The sequence below is a fragment of the Crassostrea angulata genome, chromosome 1 (genome assembly GCF_025612915.1).
Source record: "Crassostrea angulata isolate pt1a10 chromosome 1, ASM2561291v2, whole genome shotgun sequence".
Classification (NCBI taxonomy): domain Eukaryota; kingdom Metazoa; phylum Mollusca; class Bivalvia; order Ostreida; family Ostreidae; genus Magallana; species Magallana angulata.
In genome coordinates, this window is record NC_069111.1 from 56,979,593 (window position 1) to 57,004,236 (window position 24,644).

Genomic DNA, 24,644 nt, shown 5'->3' on the forward strand with positions numbered 1-24,644 from the left:
TGCATAATACCGCACATAGTCCTTTAAAAAATCATTTTCTGAAAATACATATGGTAAACTATGAATTATTTTAGCATATTTAGAGAAAGGGAAAGCTTTTGTGATTTTTTATCAAGAGAAATGTGACAAAATTATTTATACTAAAGAAATATATTCAAAAATACATTTTTCCCATAGACTTCAATGTTAACTTCAACATATAATAATTTTATTAAAATTAATTTTTTCTTCAAGATTTCAAAAGTGAATCCTTATTATATAATAAACTCCTTAAAATCACATTAAGATTTCAATGATCAAACTTACAATCCATTAGATATGAAATATTATAGTTATGGATGAACTACCTTAAAAGCCGACCAATTTCAATTTGTTGATGTACCTCTTTGCACGCCGTTTTGCATTTCTTCGACAAAGATTGTGTTAAACAGTACGTATACCCAAGACCGCACTTTGTGTTAACTCATCGATCTTACCACTGTTCTTTAACTTTTACTATAAACAATATAACCAAAACACTTTCAAAATGAAATTATTCAACATGGTCAGTGGCTAAACATAATCTTCTGTCACGTTTTTAAGTTATTGAGATGTCATGTAGAGTAGGATAGACCTTACTGCGAAAAAAGAAAAAGTATTCCTTTTAAAGGAATGATCGGCAATAGTGATATATTGATAGCTAGAAGCAATCAACATGATCAGTTTGATGTAAAATAATTAAAAAAGTACTGTATTACAAAATATAGAATATTTTGAATTTGTACACCATAATTTCATCATTATAAACCGTAAACAAATTTAATTTTGAAATAAATTTGGGGAAATCCGTTCGTAAACTCCTTCTCAAGTTTTATATTTTTAACGTAATTATTAAACGTTAAAGTATCTTCTTCTTCTTCAGAATACTGTGTAGAGCTCTTCAAAGAGCATTAACACGTATACAAAGAAAGAGTTGTATTGAAATAATTTAATGCGACAGAAAAACAATGAATGCCATCATAACTTGCTATTGAGGTCGCATTATAACGTAACCTTGTTTATAAATCAAGCCGTCTTCCTAGCTACTACTATGCATTATGCAACATCAATAGATCGAGGTCAGTTCATGGAGCATCTTCTTATGATTGAGGTCAGTTCTTATGATTGAGGTCAGTTCATCGAGGTCAACTGCATTACTGAATGAATCTTTCAATCGAAATTCTTACGCGTGAGACAAAATGTGCATTCGTGATTTAAACAGGTCGAACTGTATTTTATGTATGTTTGCATCTCTTAAGGTAAATGAATTAAAATAAAACTGAGTAAAATGTTACATAAATACTAAACAAAACTTCAAGTTTTTATAAGAACTACTTATGCAAGCGGAATGTGTGCTCACGTGGAAGCATTTGCCGGATGCCTCATATGGACACAACAGTGATCGGCCGAAGCCGATCACAAAAAACCGAATCATTTTTCCCCTCAGGCACTAAGATATGTACATGTCTTTCACCCATCACGATTATTTGCCCAATATAAGCGTAGGTGCTCAAAAATACTGTTAAATTTGCAGTGTGAATATGAAAGGATACGGACGTTATTGACTGTCTGCTTATCCATTCTCGGAATGGGCAACTGTGTATCAAATGGAGATTGTGGTGTAAATGCCATCTGCGTTTCGGATCCTGGGTCCCCTGAATCCAACTGTAAATGTGTGCCTGGGTATTACGATAACCCCCTAAATTTACTGCCGAATCCAATGGATGTCCTGGTAAGCATTAGTTTTTAAACCGGTTTTCCAACGGAAAAATCCGGTTATTGAAATGGTGAAAATGGCAGGCGGGCGCAGCCAAAAGAGTTCCCTCATTATACTGATAACCCCTCCTACAGTTTTCAATATAAAAAGTTTTGCAGATAAATTATACATATCTCGGAGGTGTGCATAGTGCTACAATTTTGATTTCGAATTATTTATAAAAAAAAATAAATACTAGCTTTTGAACTTAATAATATTTTGGCAAAATATTGCATGAAGGGTATCCGCATTGTACGGATAATTCCTCCTACAGTTTTCAAGATAGGAAGTTGTTCTTTTGCAGATCAATCGGTCAAACATTAGAGGTGTGCATATTGCTAGGATTTTGTTTTCTGATTATTTATAAAAAAAAAAAAAATAAACCAGCTGTTGAACTTGGTCATTTTTTTTGGCAAAATATTGCGTATAGGGTACTCCATTTCACTGGACACGGTAGGTAGTGTTTATCAATTCAAGGTTGACATGGATTATGGATAAAGTTGACATAAAAAAACCCGGTTTGCTGTCACATTGACAGCTTTTCACTTGTTCATATAAAATAGAATATTGTTGTAGTTTTGCATTTCGGTTAAATAGAGATTGCAAAGAAATATAGAAAGGGGGAAGACTATGACGAGTACAGTTTTTGAAAATATTTTAAAACACTTATTAGTCCTTGAGCGAGGAAAGCAATCTGAATGTCAAAACACATTTACAAACGGAAATAACTCAATCAACGTTAATTTACTTAAACCAAATAAATTGACAATCTGTTTGCTCTTAAGTCTCCTTTTAGAAGGCATCTTCTATTAGTTTGATTTAAATACTTACATGTACATTCATATAAGGTCTTCCAATTTTTGCATTACGTCATTGTGAGCATTCCAGAATACTGTACTAATTCATGGTTGAAAAATTGTATCAAAATGCTTTCTAAACGTGATAGCTTTCATACTGGCAAGTTTAAATGGCCTCAAAATATCAAAATACATAAAATAAAGGATTGCAATTAATGTCTTTCATAAATTGCTTTATTATATAGGAATAAGTAAACAAAGTATTATGTTTGAATGAAGAGCAGTCGTCACTATAATTGCCCTGATAGTGTACCTGTGTTAGCTTCCTACAGCATGAACAAAAAATTTGCAACATACCAATATTTACGTTCAATTTGAATGTTTACATATAAATCTTCAAATTTAAACAGATATTAGACGGATTTAACCTTAAAAACATCAAGGGTAGAGAAACTTTAAATGTCTTAAAACCAATAGTTACTGTGTACCCTACAACAATATATTTAGACTGTTTATGACAATGTATGTTTCAAGAAATGAAATACCGTTTTTTCTAAGAATAAACCAATTTTTATTCGCCTGCGAGACATTTTCAAAGGCTCGCGAGAGCTTCATTGTCGCAAATATTTCTCGTTGAGGACCAGTGTGTTTGTCATATGGTTGTAATAAAAAACAGATGTAAACTAGACACGATCTCGTTGCGAGCAACGAGGAGGTCTTCCGTCCGATTTTTAGAATATGGAATAACCTTACTCTTGACCTTCATCAACGAAACGTATCCGGAAAAGGAGGCGGGATCTATGGGTAATGGGTGAAAGACTATTTATCACTTTGGTGTCCCTTACTTGAGGGATCAGCTCCTTTTCATTCATTTTAGTCAAAAGGTATTTTTGTGTACCACTAATAAGTATTTAGAAATTGGTTACCGTTTTTGAGATATCTGGGAAAAATCGTTTTGATATCCGGTCCTTAAACTCCTTTTAGGGTCCAGATAAAATCAATATATGGTTGTACATTGTTAAGCTCAATTTTTTGAGCATCTTTTGTTAAATATTGCTTTCCAAAGTTTTTCTCCATTTTGAGATATTGAGCATCAAAGCTTTAGACTTCTGGCCCCTTAAACTCCCTAATTACGTAACATTGGAGTAAATGATTGCCATGTACATGTACATAACATTAGAATGAACATAATTGTTTCTATAACGTATCAAATAATATTTAACAGTAAAAAGTTATCATTTAAAGACTTTAGAGCCCCCTCAGCCCCTTATTAGAAGGGTTAGCCCCTTTTTCATGATTTCAAATGAAAGCTCTTGTCAATTCAAACACTTTTTGTTCAACAAGTAATTACAAATTTTGTATTTTCTCGAGATATCTTGAGAGGGTCGTGTTAGGGGTCAACCCTGTAACTCCTTTTAGGGACCGCATAACAAAGAAATTATAGTTGATTATTGTTAAGCGCAATATTTTGAGCATCTTTCGTTCAATATTGCTTATCCAAATGTTTCTTCATTTTGAGATATTGAGCATCAAAGTTTTGGACTTCTGCATGGCCCCTTAAAATCCCTTATTACGTAGCATAAGAGTAAATGATTGCCATGATTAGGTTAATGACCTAAGAATAAACATAATTGCTTCTATAACACATCACAAAATATTTAACAGTAAAAAGTTATCATTTAAAGACTTTAGAGCCCCCTCAGCCCCTATTTTGAAGGACCAGCCCCTTTTTCATGATTTCAAATGAAAGTTCTTGTCAATTCAAACACATTTTGTTCAAAAAGTGTTTACAAATTTTGTACCGTTCTCGAGATATCTGGAGAGGGTCGTGTTAGGGGCCGACCCTGTAACTTCTTTTAGGGACCGCAGAACAAAGAAATTATAGTTGATTATTGTTAAGCTCAATATTTTGAGCATCTTTTGTTCAATATTGCTTATCCAAATGTTTCTTCATTTTGAGATATTGAGCATCAAAGTTTTGGACTTCTGGCCCCTTAAAATCCGTAATTACGTAACATTGGAGTAAATGATTGCCATGATTAGGTTAATGACCTAAGAATAAACATAATTGCTTCTATAACGCATCACAAAATATTTAACAGTAAAAAGTTATCATTTAAAGACTTTAGAGCCCCCTCAGCCCCTAATTTGAAGGACCAGCCCCTTTTATATGATTTCAAATGAAAGCTCTGGTCAATTCAAACGTTGGAAACGGAAGACCTTAATAAAGCTTGGTCGCGAAAATTAATCGCCGCAAACCATTACATCTCAAATAAATCGCGATTTAAAATCGTCGCAATGAAATGGGTTTACAGCAAGTTATTTAGGACCCAGTGGTTTTTCTTGGTCCGTTTATCTGACCCATTCCCAATCAAAAATATCATCAATATTTTCCGAAATCAAGACTTTTTTCCCCAATCAATTGTCTATTAGTTTTAATATCAGAACCTTTTCTGTTGATCTTTGAAATACAACTTTAATAATTTTACTTCACTTTGTTTATTATTGAGCATAAACACTGGACTAACAAGGGGTGCAACTCGAGTAACTTTTAAGCCAGAATTTAAAAAGTTAAGAAGTTAAATCTGCCCTGTTTTCTGAATTAACGATGCATTAATGTTACCCCGAATGATAATTATTCATTTTGAAAGGAGGTTTCACTATAGGGGTAAACTCTGTATTGAAAATTAAACACCATATGCATCATATACGATTGTCTTATCTTCTGGCAAGTTAAGGGTAATAAAATACATCATTTTGTGCATTGATTTCAGCCTATATATATCGCCTCTTGCCATGATCCTCGAATTGATATCTTGTAATTAGTTAATTTATTATATGTCCCGATTAAATGTTAACACTACAATAAAATCATAAATTATCTTCCAAATTTTAACAAGAGGCCCAGGAGCCACATCGCTCACCTGAGCAACAATTGCCTAAGCTCTGATCAAATTAGCATTACAGAATCAAATAACAATATCTTGACAACTAAGTACAGTAGATCTTGCTCAAAATTTTTTTAAAAAATCTGCTGATTTCTATCCACATATTTCTATGGTAAATATCAAGCCCCCTTTGTTGTTGTAGCTGTAAGAAAATTTTTCTCTATTTCTATATGACCTCCTCCCCCTCTTTTTTCTAGGGAATCATGGTTTGATCAAATACCTATCTGCACAACCCATACTTTCACACAAGTTACTGCTTTTTGAACTCAAAACTTTCCCAGGATATTGTTAAAGATTTTCACTATATATTCCTATGTAAAAATGCATCCCCAATTGTGGCCCCGCCCAACCCCCAGGGACAATGATTTGAACGAACTTGAATCTACACTACCTGAGTATGCTCCACTCCAAATTGAGCTTATCTAGCCAAATAGTTTGTGTGAAGAAGACTTTCTCTATATATTCTTATGTCAAAATCCATCCCCCCATTGTGGCCCCACCCTACCCCAGGGACCAGTCAAAGAAGATTATAAACTTAGTCTCATGTTTGAAATCAGTGAATCAACAGTATCCAAAATTATTGTGATGTGGATAAATTTTATATACTGTCAGCTCAAGAAACTTGACATTTGGCCTTCCCGTGAAATAATCGACAAAAACATGCCTGAATATTTTCAGAAGTTCCCAACTACGAGATTAGTTTTGGATGCAACCGAGATTCTGATTCAAAAGTTAGATGTAAACCTCCACTCAATAACTTGGTCAAGTTACAAACATCGTAATACACTGAAAACAATGATCGGTTGTACCCCTAGAGGTGCAGTCTCATTTAAAAGTGAGTCTTTTGATGGTTCAGCATCAGATCGACAGATAACAGAGTGTTCCAACATAATAAAAACCGGAATCAAATATGTTTCTGCCAAAATATAGTATAATAGCAGACCGTGGAATTATGATGCAAGATGTATATGTTAATACTCCTACCATGCTGATAGGTAAATCGCAACTTGAGCCAAAAGATGTTGTTCGAGACAGGAGAATTGCACCCAAGAGAATTCACGTAGAAAGAGTTATTGGCCTCTCCAAGACATATTAAATTCTAAGTCATCCACTACCATCCAGTAAATGTGTTCCTGGTTCAAGACTAGTATTTGTTAGCTTTTCATTGTCAAACTTAAGAAAACCTATTGTACTTGAGAACGATGAATTATTAGTCATTTGATCATAAAACATGTAGTCATTTTGCAATGAATATTATGTCGCAATGTTTATACCATTTTTTGGTCATTAAATGTTGGTTGTGGTTAAATCATGAAAAAGATAACAAGAGTCTGTTTCAATTACTTGTATAATTATGGGGGTCATGATTTCACAACTTTTAATCTACACTACCTAAGGATGCTTCCATGCATGTTTTAAATTTCCTGGCCAAATTGTTTTTGAGAAGAAGATTTTAAAAGATTTACTTTATATATTCCTATGTAAAATTCGCCCCCCCCCCCCACATTGTGGGCCCGCCCTACCCCTGGGAGTCATGATTTTCACAACTTTGAATCTACATTACCTGAGTATCCTTCGACACAAGTTTCAGCTTTCCTGGCCAAATGGTTCTTGAGAAGAGTTTTAAAGATTTACTCAATATATTCCTATGTAAAATTCGACCCCCACCCATTGTGGGCTCGCCCTACTCCTCGGAGTCATGATTTTCACAACGTTGAATCTACACTACCTGAGCATGTCTGCACAATAGTTTTAGCTTTCCTGGCTGAATGGTTTCTGAGAAGAAGATTTTTAAGGATTTACTCTTTATATTCCTATATAAAATCCGACCCCCCCCCCCCTCCCCCCCCGTTTTGTGACTTCGCACTACCCCGGTGGTCATGATTTTCACAACTTTGATTCAACATTACCTGAGGATGTTTCCACACAAGTGTGAGCTTTCCTGCCCAAATGGATCTTGAGAAAAAGATTTTTAATGGTTTAATCTATATATTCCTATATAAATTCGACAGCCCCCAGTTGTGGCCTCACCCTACCCTCTGAGGTAATGATTTTCACAATTTTGAATCTACACTACCAGAGTATCCTTCCACACAAGTTTCAGATTTCCTGGCCAAATGGTGGATTAGAAGAAATTTTTTAAAGATTTACTCAATATATTCCAATGTAAAATTCGACCCTTACCCCCCCCCCCCCCCCGACATTGTGAGTCCGCCCTACTCCTGGGAGTCATGATTTTCACAACTTTTAATCTACCCTACCTGAGGATGTCTCCACACAAATTTTAGCTTTCCTGGCTGATTTCTGAGCAGAAGAAGATTTTTTAAGATTTAATCTATATATTCCTATGTAAAATTCGTCCCCCCACATTGTGGGCCCGCCCTACCCCTGGGGGTCATGATTTTCACAACTCTGAATCTACACTACCTGAGGATGCTTTCACAAAACTATCAGTTTTCCTAGCTAAAGGGTTCTTGAGTAGAAGAATTTTTAAATTTTACAAAAATTTTCAATAATTCCTAATTATCTCCCCTTTTAAAAAGGGTGTGGTCTTTAATTTTCACAACTTTGAATCCCCTTTGCCTAAGGGTGCATTGTGCCAAGTGTGGTTGAAATTTGCTCAGCGGTTCTGGAAAAGATGTTGAAAATGTGAAAAGTTTACGGACAGACGGCCAAATGTGATCAGAATAACTCACTTGAGCTTTCAGCTCAGGTGAGCTAAAAATAAAGGCCACATGCAAGTTACGGTAATACATTTAAAAATTATAATTTTCATAACTGAAGAATGAGATCCCTTCCCATATGATGATACAAATGAGCAGCACTTTATGTGCAATTTCGGGTTGAACTGTTTGCATGTGAGTTTTATGTAAATCAATAATCATAACATTTAATGTCATAGAAAGTATAATGGTCTATGTAATTATTACAAACAAAATTAAATTATGTTGCCGGCTGTACATCATCGTGTGCCCGGATTTAGAGAAGAGGTGGGAGTGAGGGTCCCGTCCCCTCTCTACATCCCCCCATTAAAATTCATATATCAATTATATTATATTATATCAATAATTAAATTACCAAAAAATACACAGACATGTAAACACTCTAACCCATTGCGCTTTAATGTTTGGTAACATTATTTTTCGGGAAAATACTATATTTAAACTTTATTGTTTATTTCAATAGGAAGTGTACATCACAATAAGCGGAAGTTACGTACACAACACAAGTCTGCAGGTCTCAATAGCGGGTACTAGTGTTACCCAGCTCTTCGTTTAGATGGATTTCACGTGGTGTATACATACATGTATGTATTTTCCATATGCAGAAAATGATTAGTTTCGTGCATAAACATTTCTTTTGTGATGGTCAGCTAAAGAGATTCATATTGTGCTCTAATTGGATTATCATTATGATGTTGACCAATATACATGTAGGTAAGCATAAAACATGTATAGCAGCACAATATTATGAGACACCGGTATGTACATAAGTATGACTTTCACTTTCTATATAAGTGATCTCCCTTTGCCAGCATACTGCATCATCATCATTTACTATTTAAATAAGCTTATCACCGTTGCCTATCCTATTGCATTTGTACACTTTCTGTCATTTAAATTGCAAAAGTTATTTTTTCATATGTCAGATTTACACTATTGAATTGAGCCCATATTGACACTGTAACAACTTCGTATTTAATTTGTGTATTACATGTAAGTAAGTGTAGAAACTTATCATCATATCGTAAAGTACATGACCCCTACGTGTTGTCTTTAACCCTCCCCCCTATGAAAAAGGAAATGATGATACACTGTATATTTTAATAAGTTTTGAGATCCTCATCCCTAAACCATATAATTTATTCTTGCTTTTTGTGTCATTGCGCATCAAATTGTATATAGTTTATGCCCCCTTGGAGACACCCTGTCCTTCTAGAACTAGAAATAATAAAGTATTTTATTTTATTCATATGTAGTGTTTGATCCAGGTGGGTAATTCCTAGCCTACTTAGGACACTGCTTTGTTAAAGAGACTACAATTGCCCCAAATAGGCGAATACACATGCATATAACATTTTGGTTATAAATCTTCAAAATTTAATTAAGCTATTTCCAATATGTTAATGTGCATTAGGAGAGAAAAAGCAGTCAAGAAAGGATTTAAAATTTGCTACTGTACACATGTAAGAATGTAAGAAGACTGAATTTTTAGAACCAGGTTTGATTGGAGGGGGTTTATTGTTATTAATCGTAACGTGTCAATGAATATTAGTTATTGATCCCAAGGTAGAAATATGTCTTTTGCTCATATCTCAATAGATCATTTGTCAATTATGCAAGGTGTAATGTAATTTTTGTAAAGAATTATATTTTTACCAGCTTATAAAACTTTTTAGATCCCAAATTATATTCGGATTTCAATAGATCATTTAACAATTAAGAAAAGTGTAAATGTAAGGTTATTTTCATTTTAAGAATAAATAAATGCAAGTTTTTTTAAATTTCATTTTGTTTATAGTTTGAAGAGGAATACATGCTCGGATCCAGATAATTTTCCAGGGGAAAGGAGGGGGGGGGGGGGCGTCAGTTTATATTTTAGTTGCGTTTGGGGGTGGGGGTTCCAAGTCATATATTTGACAATGTTTTAATGTAATTTAAAATAAGACTAAGCCATACTACAGTCAAGAACATGAACAGTATAGAACAAAACACAAACTAATACATGTATATTTACAGAGGAGGTATTACAAAACATAGATGATAATTCTACATCTAGTTCTTAAATAGAATCATATATCATGTACATATATTATTGTTTCTTTGTTTAAGGCAATTCAGATGGTATGTAGGTCATGATCCTAAGTGCTCTTCCTGAAATTATCAAATATCATAAAAACCACTGAGAATCCCACTTTAATCCAAAGATATTATTACTCCTTTGGTCACGGCGCATCAGATCATTATGGTATGTAAGTCATGACCCTAAGGGGCCATCCTGACCCCCTTAGAATCAGAAATTATCAATTATCTTTAAATTATTGATGTTTGGCGATCCTATCTCTATTTAATCTTTAATATTAAGTCTCCCAAACGAAATTTGGAGACTTATTGTTTTTGTACGGTTCTTATTACATGTATTATTATTCTTCATCTGTTTTTCTTCTTTTCCGCTCTGATTTTGTTTCTCAGAGATGGCTAAACAGAATTGTACAAAACTCTAGGATATGATAGGCCTGCATATCTAATTGTGCACCCTGGTTTGATTTTTCTCATTTGGGGTTAAACAACCACTTTTCTGGAGGGTCAAAAAGAGTGTGGGGTCTAACATTGAACCTGATGGGAAGAATCCTAGACTCTATTGTAAATGATAACTTGACAACGGACAAAGATAATAATATAGGTTTTTATAATCATATATTGACTGTTACTGGCAATATATAGGGTTTATTAGATCTGACCCCTGGGGTCCTCACCATACCACAGGAATTGGAAATTACAATATATCTCAGAAACTGTTATAAATAACCATGACCCCTAAACCATATATATTCTTGTTCCTTATGTCAAGGGGCATCAAATGTTATGTAGGTCATGGCCCCTGTGGGTGGTCCTGACCCCCCTCGAACAGCAAGTCCCTTAATATCTTCAAAACAGTTGAGATCCCCAACCTTAAACAATATATACTCTTGTTCCTTGTGTCAAGGGGCATCAAAGGGTAAGTAGATCATGGGCCTCGGGTGTGATCGTGACCCCCCTCGAACAGGAAGTGCACAAATATCTCGAAAACGGTTGAGATCCCCACCCCTTAACCATATATATTCTTGATCCTTAAAGGGCATCAAACGGTATGTAGGTCATGAGCCCTGGGGTTAAATTTAATTTTTCAAAACCTTATAATGCACATCTATAAGAACAGTCCCTATCATATCCCAAGATATGATGCGTCTATGCATTAAATCATAAGAGGAGTTCTTGGATCTCTGGGGGTTTTTTGGAGTGATAAACGTCAATTTTCTGCTACTTTTTGACTCCCTGGAACCTGATCACACTTTAAAATGACACCCCCAATTATATTCTAGAAGATCATTTGGCTACTGCAAAAAATGTTCTTGTTTTTGAAACCAGTTTCTTTGTTAAAAAAGAAGAAGTCATTTTTCAGCTATTAAATGACCCCCGGGAAAAAACTGAAATTTCTGAAACCTTATTTTGCATCTAAAGGATACCCTAAAACATATTCCAAGAGATGATTTGTCTACTTCTAAAAATGTAGGGGGAGTTCGAGAAAGAAGGTTTTTGGGTGAAAAAAGTCATTTTTTTACTAATTATTTCTTAGCCAGGACTACCAAAGAATGTTTGAAACCTTTTTACAAAACAACATAACACCCCAAATCAAACTCCAAGAGTTCAGTTTGCTGGTTTATAAGATGTGAGAGCAGTTTGAGAAAGTAAGACGTGACGGACAGACGGACGGAACATGGTAACAACAATATACCCGAATTTTCTTTAGGAAGTGCGGGTATAAAAATTTAACCCCCCCCCTTCCCTTCGGAGCAGCGATGTTAATTGTACAATATATTGTTACAAAACAGTAGTATGACTGACTTTTTTCATTTCACAGAAAGAGAATGACTTAATTTAATGTAACTTCAAATGAAGATCCAAACACCAAGCAATTGCATCAAAAAATGCACATTCTATCTTCTTTCTGCTATATCTAGTGCACCAAAAACTCCAACAATGAAGTGTGCATAATATGTAAATAAGCTTACATGTGCATGGAAACAAATAGCATACCAGCCTATTACAAACAAGAAGCAACATATAGTCTGAAATGTTTCTTCTAGAACATTTCTAGCTTTGGCAATAAACTAAAACGACACTATTCCACATCATATTTAAGTTTCAGGATCAATGAAGTAGCAGAGTTTTCTACCTGAAATATACAGTTGTCCTTGGATTTGGTAATAGTATTTATGACTCGATTTCAATGTAATTTTAATTTGATTCAACAAGAAATGGGAATTTCTTCCCAGGTTTAATATCAACATCTCTTCCACCATATGGACATTTAACTTCTACAATGGCATCATTCTCTACTAAACCATCTGGTGTAGCACCAAGGAAAGGGTATTTGACAGACACAAATAACACATATTTTTTGACTTTGAAATAAGTCAGTTCTTCAAACATGCAAATGCTCTACTCTCATGCTACCTACCGTGAATGATGGGATAGGTAATGATTGACTTAGGTTGGTAAATGCTAGAACACAATTTTCTAGTGTCACTGTGGCAAGTCATTTTTACAATGTTATCGAAACGTGAGGCAGTAATTCGCCATTTTCTTTCATCAAACCAGGTTTTACTCTTGGTTTGCATCCTTGTAGATTTCTCTATGACCTTGGCATCTTTTGGAAAGACCTTAAAAGAGGATAATAAAATGAAAGAGGGACATTTTTTACCTACATGTATGTTAAATCAACATGCAGCTTTTTGTTGATACAATGAACCTGTATATGATATTCTTATATGTGTTGCCATATTTAGATTGAATGTTTGTTTGACCAAAAATTTTCAACATGTAACAGAGACACTTTAAGCCTCGGCTGGGGTTTGAACCTTCGTCCTCTGGCATGCCAGTCCAGCACCCTACTGATCGAGCTAAACGGTTAACCCACTAGCCAGAGCTTGTAGGAATGTTATATACCTGACTCTAACACAAACATATTAATTAAACAATCTCGTAATTGCATTTAGGTTGTAAAGTTCTGTTCATTAGTTTCGTTACAGCAACTGCTTTGTCAACAGGATGCTCTGTTAAATGTTATTGAAGGTAATCATGGTCTCTACCTTCAACCAAAAATCTGTATAAAATAAAGATAACGTACTGTGGAATCATTAGAATTCGTGGTGGCCAAATTTTCGTGTGTAGTCCTCCCCCACGAATTTACGTCCTCCAGTTTTGAAAGAGTTTTTAAAACTGAAAACTAACACATCCACGAAATTACATCCCCACGAATAAGCAAAAATAAAACAACAATCCACAAAAATTGGCCCCCACGAATTTAAATGATTCCACAATATTACATGTATTACAATTATACTATTCATTTTACTGTAGTAGTTGGGACAGTTGGAACAGAAATTCACCACACAGTTATAAATTAATGTTACTGGAGTAGCCTGATGAGTATTTCATGTACTTGTCTTTCCTTGGATCCTCCAGCATTTCATCGGTGTGTTTCTTTTTCCAAGGGATTCTATCTGCTGCCAGTGGTTTACCAATAAAGTACTACACTTTATTATACACATTCGGAGCATATGCATATCAATGAGCCATGATTTCATGTGAAAATTAACTATTCAAAAGTATATAAAATATGTAATACACACCATCATAAATTTTCTTTGGCACATGAAAGCTTTGCAAATTGTCTGTCCAACCTTTCCTGACTGCTAAATTTCCCTTTTCCACAAAGCTTTTCTAATTAAAAACCATGATTTTATGGCCTTGTGTATAAAAAAAAAATCGGTCAATAATCTTACAAAATCATGACAGGACATAAATGATAGCTATCAAGCTAAATTCAATATGACACTGAGGTAGTTTACCATCTGATATGATGTAGTCAATTTGAAAAATTTGCAAGGTATTATAAGCAATTTCATCAACCTGTTATTGTATCATGTCTATTTAAATAGCATCAAAAATATTGATCCACACCTTTTGTTTCAATGCTGCACCCACTATTCCAGATAAATAAATATGAGTATCATCTGAAGACATGTTGCATGCAACAATTCTCTCTCCAGTTAGAAGGTCCTTGCCCTTCTCCAAGGCTTTAAGGTCCGATGTCATCTGTTTGTCTTCTACAAAATGAAAATCAAAATTTGAACATTTTCCTAGAGAATGTTCTTTTATCAATTCCAAAGGTGATCAAATGATGTTGTTAATGTTGTAAGCCTGTACATGTACATGCAGATGTATGAAAAATTAAAATCAGAAATATATGATATTATAGTTTAAAATGTCACTTTAATTAGAAACATTTCAGTTAAATTTTGATTTACATATTTACCTGACATTCTATACAGAAAGTATTGTTCAATCTGGTGATATGTTAACTGAGGCATTGACTTCCTGTGTTCTGGTCTGAGTTGCTGGAAGCCAGTTATAGGTCCAGATACATCTAATGGCTTTGGAATTATGATGGGATCTTCTCTGAAATTCTTATCTCTATCATACGATTCAAGCCTGAAATATCCGAAGAATAATACAATCCATAGACCTTGATGCACATGTGTAAACATGTACAATGACAAAATATATTCCTAAAGATCTTAGGTTTTCCTGGTCTATTAAAGCAATTATAATTAATGTTACTGGACAGGTTTTCCTGGCAAGTAAAACTTCAAAATCAGTTTAAAAGAAGACGAGGAAAACTTAGGATATTTTGGACTATAATAGTACTAGGCTAACGTTTAATCGCTGTAGTTCCTATTGTGTTTTATCAAGTCTAAATTATTGAACAGTTTAATAATTTACTGATAAAACAATGGTGAGATAAGTTTTAATTCAACAGTTCAAAACACAGATATGATGATTAAACTATATATCAAATAACTGTATATAAATAAAAGACACGTGAAAAATGTTTCACTGGACTACATTTTAAGATCGATTTTGGTGGATTTCTATTGTTATAAAACAGGACTTGGCATTTTTTAAAGTATGGTAAATGCAAACATTTATGAGCTTTGCGAGCCAATTCGCTAAGCTCGCGAAGCTCATAGATATTGTTTTTATATATAAACCGTGCTAGAAAATATTTTAAAAAGAGCTTGGACTTTGGGTATTTGAATCGAACAGTAATGTGACGTAGGCCTGTTTCTTAGCCATGGCTCTTTGAAATCAACAAGATTTGATTGGCTTTTGAGCTAACCGGTGTGTACATATTTGCCTTGAATCCAGCTTTATTTTTTGACGCAAGAAATAGCTAGTTACGTTCTAAAATGATTCTAAACTGCCAAGTCTTGTGTAGTAAGACTTACGTCAAAAACGTATCAATACGCCTGACGTTACGTTTGAATTTTGTACAATTTTACTTCATTTTAAAGGTCAAATGACCGTTTTTATCTATAATGAAGAGTAAAAAAATTAAATTATAAGCAATGAATTCAATATTTATTAGTTTTATACGATATAAAATGGTTTGAAACAGTTTATGCTTTTTAATAAACCGCTTCGCGGTTTATAAAGCGTAAACTGCCCCAAACCAATTTATATCGTATAAAACAAATACATATTGAATTCATTCCTTAGTTAGATACCTACCTTTCGATCAGACCGATCTTCCCTCCCCCACATGCGGCACTTTTTTAAGCAAGATCGCATTTTAGAAGTTGCACCGACCATTGTTTATATTTGTCCGCCATTTTTATTATTCTATGACCTCTAGTGCACGCGCGCCACCTAGCGAGTAATGATGTCGGCCGCAGCAATGTTAAGGCGTCCCGATACTAAAATACGGCTTGAAAACGATGTTTTTTGAATCATCGCAAAAATACTTTGACAGAGAGTATTTCTTAAAATCTATGTTACATTTATTGACACCGATGTTAAACATTATATTTGATGCATTTATGTGACGTTATATGTACTTTGTAATCTCGTGACGGGCGAATCCCAATATTGCAAATGATCTATTTAAATTCCATCGGTGCAGGTGGGTAATGACTTTAAATCATACATATTTTTACAGAAAATCCTTTGTTAAGGCCTTTAAAAAAATTATGTGTTTAGGGTAACACTGATGAAAAGATTACGTTAGGTAGGTAGGGATTTTTTTTTAAATTTTATCATATTTTGTTCTGCATGAATCCTAAGAATGTTTGTTTGTCATATTTAAAAACGGATTTTTTAATAGACATACTATAAATTTCACAATCGGATAAAAACAGACATTTAAAAATGGTAGGATCGGGGCATTTTTGTAGGTTACGTAGGGTTACCCTAAACACATAACTCTTTTTTTTTAGGCCTAAGTCATATACTTTGAAGTTCTCGCTTTGGAAAGAAATAGATATATCGTTTATGGAAGATATTGTTGAAACATTCCACAAAATCATCAAAATAATGCACATTTTTACTAATCAAAAGCGATTTACAAAAATTGGGGTAACTTCGTTGGTGTCCCAAGCACGATTCACATTGGTACTTATATTCTCTACCAATTTTACGTAAAATATTCTAAAATTGTGTTGATCTTTCCCCTGCGTCAGGCTGGTTTTACATGCATTAAAATTTCTTCATGTTTACACGTAGCAGGGAGAGTCTCCAAACCGTTAGTTTATTATTAGTATTTTACTTAAAACGAAGCTTTAAAACTGCCGATTATTTGATACTGTTTTTAGCTCACCTGAGCTGAAAGCTCAAGTGAGCTATTCTGTTCACATTTTGTCTGTCGTCCGTCTGTCTGTCCGTCTGTCCGTAAACTTTTCACATTTTCAACATCTTCTCAAGAACTACTGGGCCAATTTCAACCAAACTTGGCACAAATCAACTTTAGGCAAAGGAGATTCAAAGTTGTGAAAATTAGGGGCCACACCCGTTTTCAAGGGGAGATAATTAGAAATTAATGAAAAAAATTGAGAATTTTCAAAAATCTTCTTCTCAAGAACCATAAAGCCAGGAAAACTGAAACTTTTGTGAAAGCATCCTCAGGTAGTGTAGATTCAAAGTTGTGAAATTCATGACCCCCGGGGGTAGGATGGGGCCACAATGAGGGAGTCGAAGTTTTACATAGGAATATATAGAGTTAATCTTTTAAAATCTTCTTCTCAGAAACTAATCAGCCAGGAAAGCTGAAACTTGTGTCGAAGCAACCTCAGGTAGTGTAGATTCCAGGTTGTGAAAATCATGACCCCCGGGGGTAGGATAGGGCCACAATAGGGGGTCGAAGATTTACATAGGAATTTATAGAATATAAACAATTGTTAAGGATCTTTTTGAGAACTGCAATACCCAACATGTGATATGACTATAAAATCATCCTGTTAGAAAAGGGACTAATGATTTAAAACATAAGAATATCCAGGGGGAAAATGGATTTTATTTATACAGGATCTACATGTATTATTGTACATTGTCCAGATTGTTTGTATTAAGACTCAATTAAGCTGATTTTATCATACCTATTGTTCCTCAGGTGAGCGATGTGGCCCATGGGCCTCTTGATTAATATGAATGAATTCTGTACGACTAGCATTTACGGCAGCATCTATGTAAAGGAAACATGCGGTTTTATACTGGTTTGATATAATTCACTTTTAACTTTGAGATACATCCCCTGAGAACTATCGACAGGAATGCAGATCGTGGCGTCAAAGTTAATTATGACGTCATATCGTATGAAGTACAGACAAGTGGCTTTCTACATATCGCTGTAAAATCCATCGGGAAGCCTTTTAAAACATGGCCGCGGCGAAAACCATTAGCTCAGCCATAAGATGGCATCCTCGGGGTTTTAGACTCGTTTGCAAAGGTTACAGGCTTAAAAATAAATTTCACAAAAACAAAAATGGTTTGGATTGGTAGCAAAATTTTTCAAGGGATGTATTTCACAACTCACGATGGAAACCAAGTTGAGAAAATTTAACTTTTGAGCTCCTAGGTATTCAGTTCTCAGTAGCACTTGATGAAATGGGAGGCTTAAACTATTTACCAAAAGTCTCTGAAATATGAAAATTAATAAGTCAATAGACATCAAGAAAATTAACCCCTACTGGGCGAATTGCATTCATAAAGACATTAATAATATCAAAATTAAATCATTTAGTACTAACATTACCCAACCCAAGCATTGAATACTTGAAAATTATGAAAATGATATTTTTCAATTATTTTTTTTTGGGGGGGGGGGTGTAAAGTGCATAGAGTAAAGAAGAGTACAATTGTACAAGAGTTACTGCCATGGAGGTCTCAAAATAATTGATAATAATGGGGATTTTATTACTGCACTCAAATCTGCTTCCACAAATAGACTTATTAAGGCTGACACAAAATGGTTAAAGCTTCTAGAATCCATTTTGAAAATTAAAATCCCAGAAATGTGGAAGAATGGCACATATTATTCATAAACAAAACAATAAAATAAAGGGTATTACAATATGCAGCAAAGAACTTAAAATAAGTCAATATGCAGATAGCACATCTTTTATTTTGGATGGTTCGCCTACTTCATTATTTGCATCTTTAGATACTCTGGACTTTTATGCAAACATTACTTGGTTTTAAATAAATAGTTTCAAAACAAAAATCATATGGATTGGCTCAAAAAATTCTCAAATCCGGTTTTTCACCACATGAGATAGATACTAGATTGGGGCTCAACTTTTAGCTTAAAGGGTATTAACTTTTCTGTCGACCTTGAAAAAATTACTGAGGTGAATTATTCTATACAAGTTCCAAAATTAAGTGCATGCTTCAACAATGGAAAAAAGAAACCTGACACCAATTGGAAGTGTAATGGTTGTAAAATCTCTAGTTTTCCTAAGAATCAATCATTTATCTACGTCTTCTCGTACTTCCAAAGGGGAAATTATCACCACATTGACCAAAGACATTTTTGAATTTGTTTGGAATGCAAAGTGTGATAAAATAAAATGTTTAGTAGTTATTCAAGAATATGAAGAATGAGGTTTAAAAATGTTGGATATTAACAAATTTATTAATTATTGGACATAATTTATGGACTTCCATCTTGAAGGCCATTAATGGTGAAGACTTTGTCAGCTTGTTACTTGAATTTGGAGATGCATTTATTATTGAATGTGTTATTCCCAAACATAATAATTTTTGGAAAGATGTATTTAACTCGATTCTCTATATTATAAAATCTTTTGATGATAATTATGTTGAAAAAACTTTATATCTATGCTTGTCTGGTATAATAGCCATATTAGAGTTGGTATGAAAACATTGTTTATAAAAAGTTGCTACAAAAAAGGTGTAAAGATTATCAATCGCTTTCTAGAGGATAATGGAAATGTTTTGTCACATATAGTTTTTCAACATAAATTTGATTTTCATATTTGTACATTACAATACAACAGTATAGTTAGTGCTATTAATATCAAGATATCTAAATTCCTTTTAAACGGTACATATCAAATGTTTACTTAAGATATCCTTTTCTCCATATATTCCATTAAATAACAAACCTTTTCTTTTGCAAAACAAATGTACAAAACCTTTCTAAAAAAAACTAATTGCCTGTAAAATAACTCCATCTGCAATACCAAAGTGGAATTCAGATTTGGTACAATATGGGGTGGAAATTTGTGTTTATGATGCTTTTAATATATGTTTTAAGACAACCAATGACTCATGATCATCTATTTAATGGTTACAATACAGATTACTTCATAGAATTCTTCCTGTAAATTACTTTTTGAAAAAAAAATCAATGTTGTACAGTGGGCGTGAAGTTGAGACAATCTAACATGTATTTGTAAGCTGTGAAAAAATATCAACAATTTTGAGCAACCTAAGTATGCATATTTACCAATCAACTTCCTTACGAATTGGTTTCAATGTTATTGATATTTTATTGGGTAAACTCCCATTGTCAAAAGACAACAAAGTTGTAAACTTTATAATTTTATATACAAAACAGTATTTATTTTGCTGTCTTAAAAAAGATATACTACCTAGTCGATCAGGGCAGTTATTTTATTTATATAACAAATACAAAGTTGAAAAATATATTTCATATTAGAAATTTCTAATGCAAAATTTTGCCAACAACTGGCATGTATGGAAACATATGTTTAATACAATTTAATATTTTTTTTAAATTTTTTCTTTATCATTTATTATTATTATTAATTCTTTGCCATTATTAAAAAAGCAACCACTGCCAAATATGGGTGAATGGGAGCATGGATGTGTGAGTGAATCAAATATTGCTTTGAATTATATTATTAAAATGTTTGCGCAGTGTAACTGGCAGTTATTTAAAATTTAAGACTGTGTTTAACAAAAACGGATAATGAAATAGATAAAACGAATTAATACATATAGAAATATGTTTGATACTATCACATATGTATCTGAAAAAATAATTGATAAAAAAACCAAAATAAGAACATTCAATCCAAACCCCCTTATTTTGAGGAGGAATGTCCCAATTGCGAACCATCGAGGCTATTTATATCACAAATATTCAATGATACATAATACTGTATGTAAGCTCTTTGATGGTCTATTTCAGATGCATGTAACCAAAATATGATTAAAACAAGGGCACCGCAAAGCGGATCACCCCCTCGCGAAATGAAGATATTGTGCGGGGGAAAATGCATTATTCAGAAATAAACATGTAATCGAAGAGACCAAATATTTTACTTGTTAAAAACCATTTTGAATTAAACTATTTCGTTTATTCTTACCCCCATGCACGCTCCGTGTGTATCCTTGGGGGATGGGTGCATTTACATGGTTGTACTATTCCTTCCATTACTAGTGAAAACACACCACAAACGTGTTAAACTTTATTAATATAGTTTAATAAATTCTCTTCATCCTGTGACATACATTACGCATTTAGACAATTAGTGTAGGCAAATTTAAGTTTCATATAGAAAATGAAACATAGCTAAGATCTGGCGATTTATAGTCTGTTCTATGAGAAAATTCGAGTTAACGTTAATTATAACCCCAATATTTTAAAAGGAGTAACGTATCTCCAGCGATTTACATGAAATGAATTTCCGGTTAATCATACTGACGATATTCGTCAAAGTCTCTTCTGAATTATGAACCTGTTCTTCTCTAAGTAATTCGTTAAATATAGCCCGAAATTCGGCTTAGACGGCTGCTTGTTTCGATTGAATTAGGGTGAACTTAATCTCCTGCTTGCTTCAGTTTTTCACTTTGGACATCTTTTCAACTCCTCATTTTAGAAAAAAAAAACGTTTGCTTCTTACATTTACAGGGCTTACATCCAACAAAATATCAAGTTGTTGATTTGAAATGTTTACTTTCACGAACCGGAAGTCGTACATACATTTTAGTGGCATAATTTTAACGATATTAAAATATATATATATAAAATAGGATTCCTTGAAAATAAATAGGGTTTGTCCTATAAACATGCTTATGAAGTGTACGAAGTTTGATAAACATGCATGTTAAGGTTTTCTTTGAATTTTGCTAAAGAGGCTGAAATGGACACACATGCAACAATTTGCGCGAGGTTATGATAATAAGAACGTTTTAACAGTCACATCACAAAGACAACATTACACACAGTCACTGCAACTTGTCCGACACCAGGAAACCCAATAGTCGAGGTCTATGGTACAGGTCATGCCTTAACCTTACCTCGGGTGATTCTCGTGTATGAATGTTTCAGGTCACGCCTTGACCTTACCTCGGTTGATCCTCGTGTATGGATTTTTCAGGTCACGCCTTAACCTTACCTCGGGTGATCCTCGTGTATGGATGTTTCAGGTCACGCCTTAACCTTACCTCGTTTGATTCTCGTGTATGGATGTTTCTGGTCATGCCTTAACCTTACCTCGGGTGATCCTCGTATATGGATGTTTCCATACAATCCCTGCAGGTGTAGTGATCCTCTTGAATCCGCTTCCAACAAATCGGATGTTTTGCCTGAAGTCTCTAAATCAACAATCTCTACTGACAATGAGAGTACACGCACATTACACGCACGTATACTTTTAAATCTGGATGCATTGAGGACTCTGGCCACCCCTTTTGACATTCCATCCTAAACTGTCCATGCTGCTTGCACTTGACGCAACGATCCGACCACCGATTGCGTCTTCCCTCTCGATAAGGTGGTTGTACCACCCCGAGTTATGGCCAGGTCCTCCTGACTTACTTTCCACTGCCATACACACTATGACACGGGTCAAGGGGTTGATGGCTAGGCTGATAGGTCTTTACTTGGCAGACTGCCTCAACTACAGTTTAGAGGACTTTCAATCAGCTTTCTAGGCTACTTCAGGGACATTGCACCCCATCTAATTATCCGGTTGATCCTTGTATCCCTGCCTAACAGGGACATCCGACAAGTTTGAGTGACTATGGGTCCCAGAAGGCTCCGAATTAGAGTGCCTAACCCCCCTGTGGGATAAAAGACTTTCAAGTGCATACGTATATGATTATGTCCCCACCATACAAAGGTCCCCCAGAGCACGACCTCTTACTCTGACGAGCATGTGTCCCGACGTTGAAGTCTCTGATGCGTGACTAACTCGACTGCCTCCAGATAGATTTCCATTGAAGAATACTACCCGACTATTGACTGATGTGACTCTAGTGTAATAAGGAACACTACACTCCCACTAAGCTACACTCCCAGTAACTGTTGCTGTTACTCTAGTGTTTCCAGAATGGGAAACGTCATTCGCCCAGACTGACGTACATGTACTTTGAATACTATTGTTGCCCTCCCTGGGACTAAGTCTCTGAGAACAACTGCCTTCCATGGAGAATGACAGCCCAATTAGCAGTTTTGTCACGCAGGCCAACTGGGGCTCCAAGTCCTCAAGCCTTGCCATCACCACATTACCCCCCCCCCCCCCCCCCCCCCCAACCTCCACCCGTGTACAGTCCCCGCTATCGGTTTTGGTTTTGGTATAAATACCAGATGGTGATTAAACGTTAATGATGGATCAATATACAAAATGCTGGACCAAGACAAGTGAGAAACATTTAAGAGCTGTTAAAGCTTCTTTTTTTAAATTAAATGACCACAAGAGAGTTTCTGTCTGGCAGTCCCTTGGGATGGAAGGTTTTTTATTAAAAAATAAATGTGTATACTAGGCACCTCGTTTTTGTTTATCTGTTAGAACATATACGTGTAAAACCTTTCTTAGAAGTTGACTGAAATTCAAAATTTATTTTCTATCAGTCTTGCACCATTATCAGGTCATTCACTCTTTTATGATATTTAAGTTTTTCGTTAAAATTATCAGTTTCATAGTCCTTTTAATTTTGAAAGATTTCTGGCAAAGAAGTGGCCGTCATTACAATAAGATAGTTCCATGGTCCTTGGGCCTGAACATCTCCTTTTTATTGTTACATAACATTTGACAGGTACATGTGACTTAGGTGGGACCGGTCAGTGCGGGGGAAAGACACAGTGTACCGAAACACCGCAAGGATTTGGAGAATGCACTTGTCCAGAAAATACCTACGGACCACCAGAATGTCTAGGTAACAAATAATGTATGGCTATTTCATCTTGTGAATATGTAAGTGATCAAATTCGTGTTCACTGTTAACAATAAACATGATCCATTATAATATATTGTGACATTTAACAGGGGATTGCGATAAGTTTGGAGAGACCGATCAATGCAAGGGAAACACCGTGTGTACCAAAACACCGCAAGGATATGGATTATGTACTTGTCCCGAGAATACCTACGGATCACCTGAATGTCTAGGTAACAAATAATGTATGGCTATTTCATCTTGTAAATATGTAAGTGATCAAATTCGTGTTCACTGTTAACAATAAACATGATCCATTATAATATATTGTGACATTTAACAGGGGAATGTGATAAGTTTGGAGAGACCGATCAGTGCAAGGGAAACACCGTGTGTACCAAAACACCGCAAGGATATGGATTATGTACTTGTCCAGATGATACATACGGACCCCCAGAATGTCTTGGTAACAATTTTATATAAGTTTCTTGCTATGTTTCTTTTGTTTAAAATATGTTAAACAAATTTTTGTTACAGATTATTTTTATTTCATAGTAAATGTTTGAGATTGGCATGTTTATTTAGGAAAGCACTCAACAAATGAATATCTGAATCGACAGTATGTACATTGTAATGTTTATGTTTAGCAAGCGAAGGCTTATTTTTAAGTCATTTACTTAACTATTTTAAAATAGTTATGTCCATAGCTGAAATTTCCACCACCACTACCACAGAGCATTTCCTTAGAAATCTTCTTCTGATATGTGGAGCCCTGGTCATTCCTTTACTGCTTCTTCTCCCCGCTGCTCCCCCGCCCAGCCTGACTTTTACTGATTCTGTAATCTCATTTGTCGAAGATTGGATTAAATATATATAA

General features: G+C 34.6%; 1 pseudogene; it reads left to right on the plus strand.

Moving 5' to 3' along the window:
* Positions 1 to 1,510: 1,510 nt before the first annotated feature.
* Positions 1,511 to 24,644, plus strand: LOC128157863 (stabilin-1-like; annotated as a pseudogene).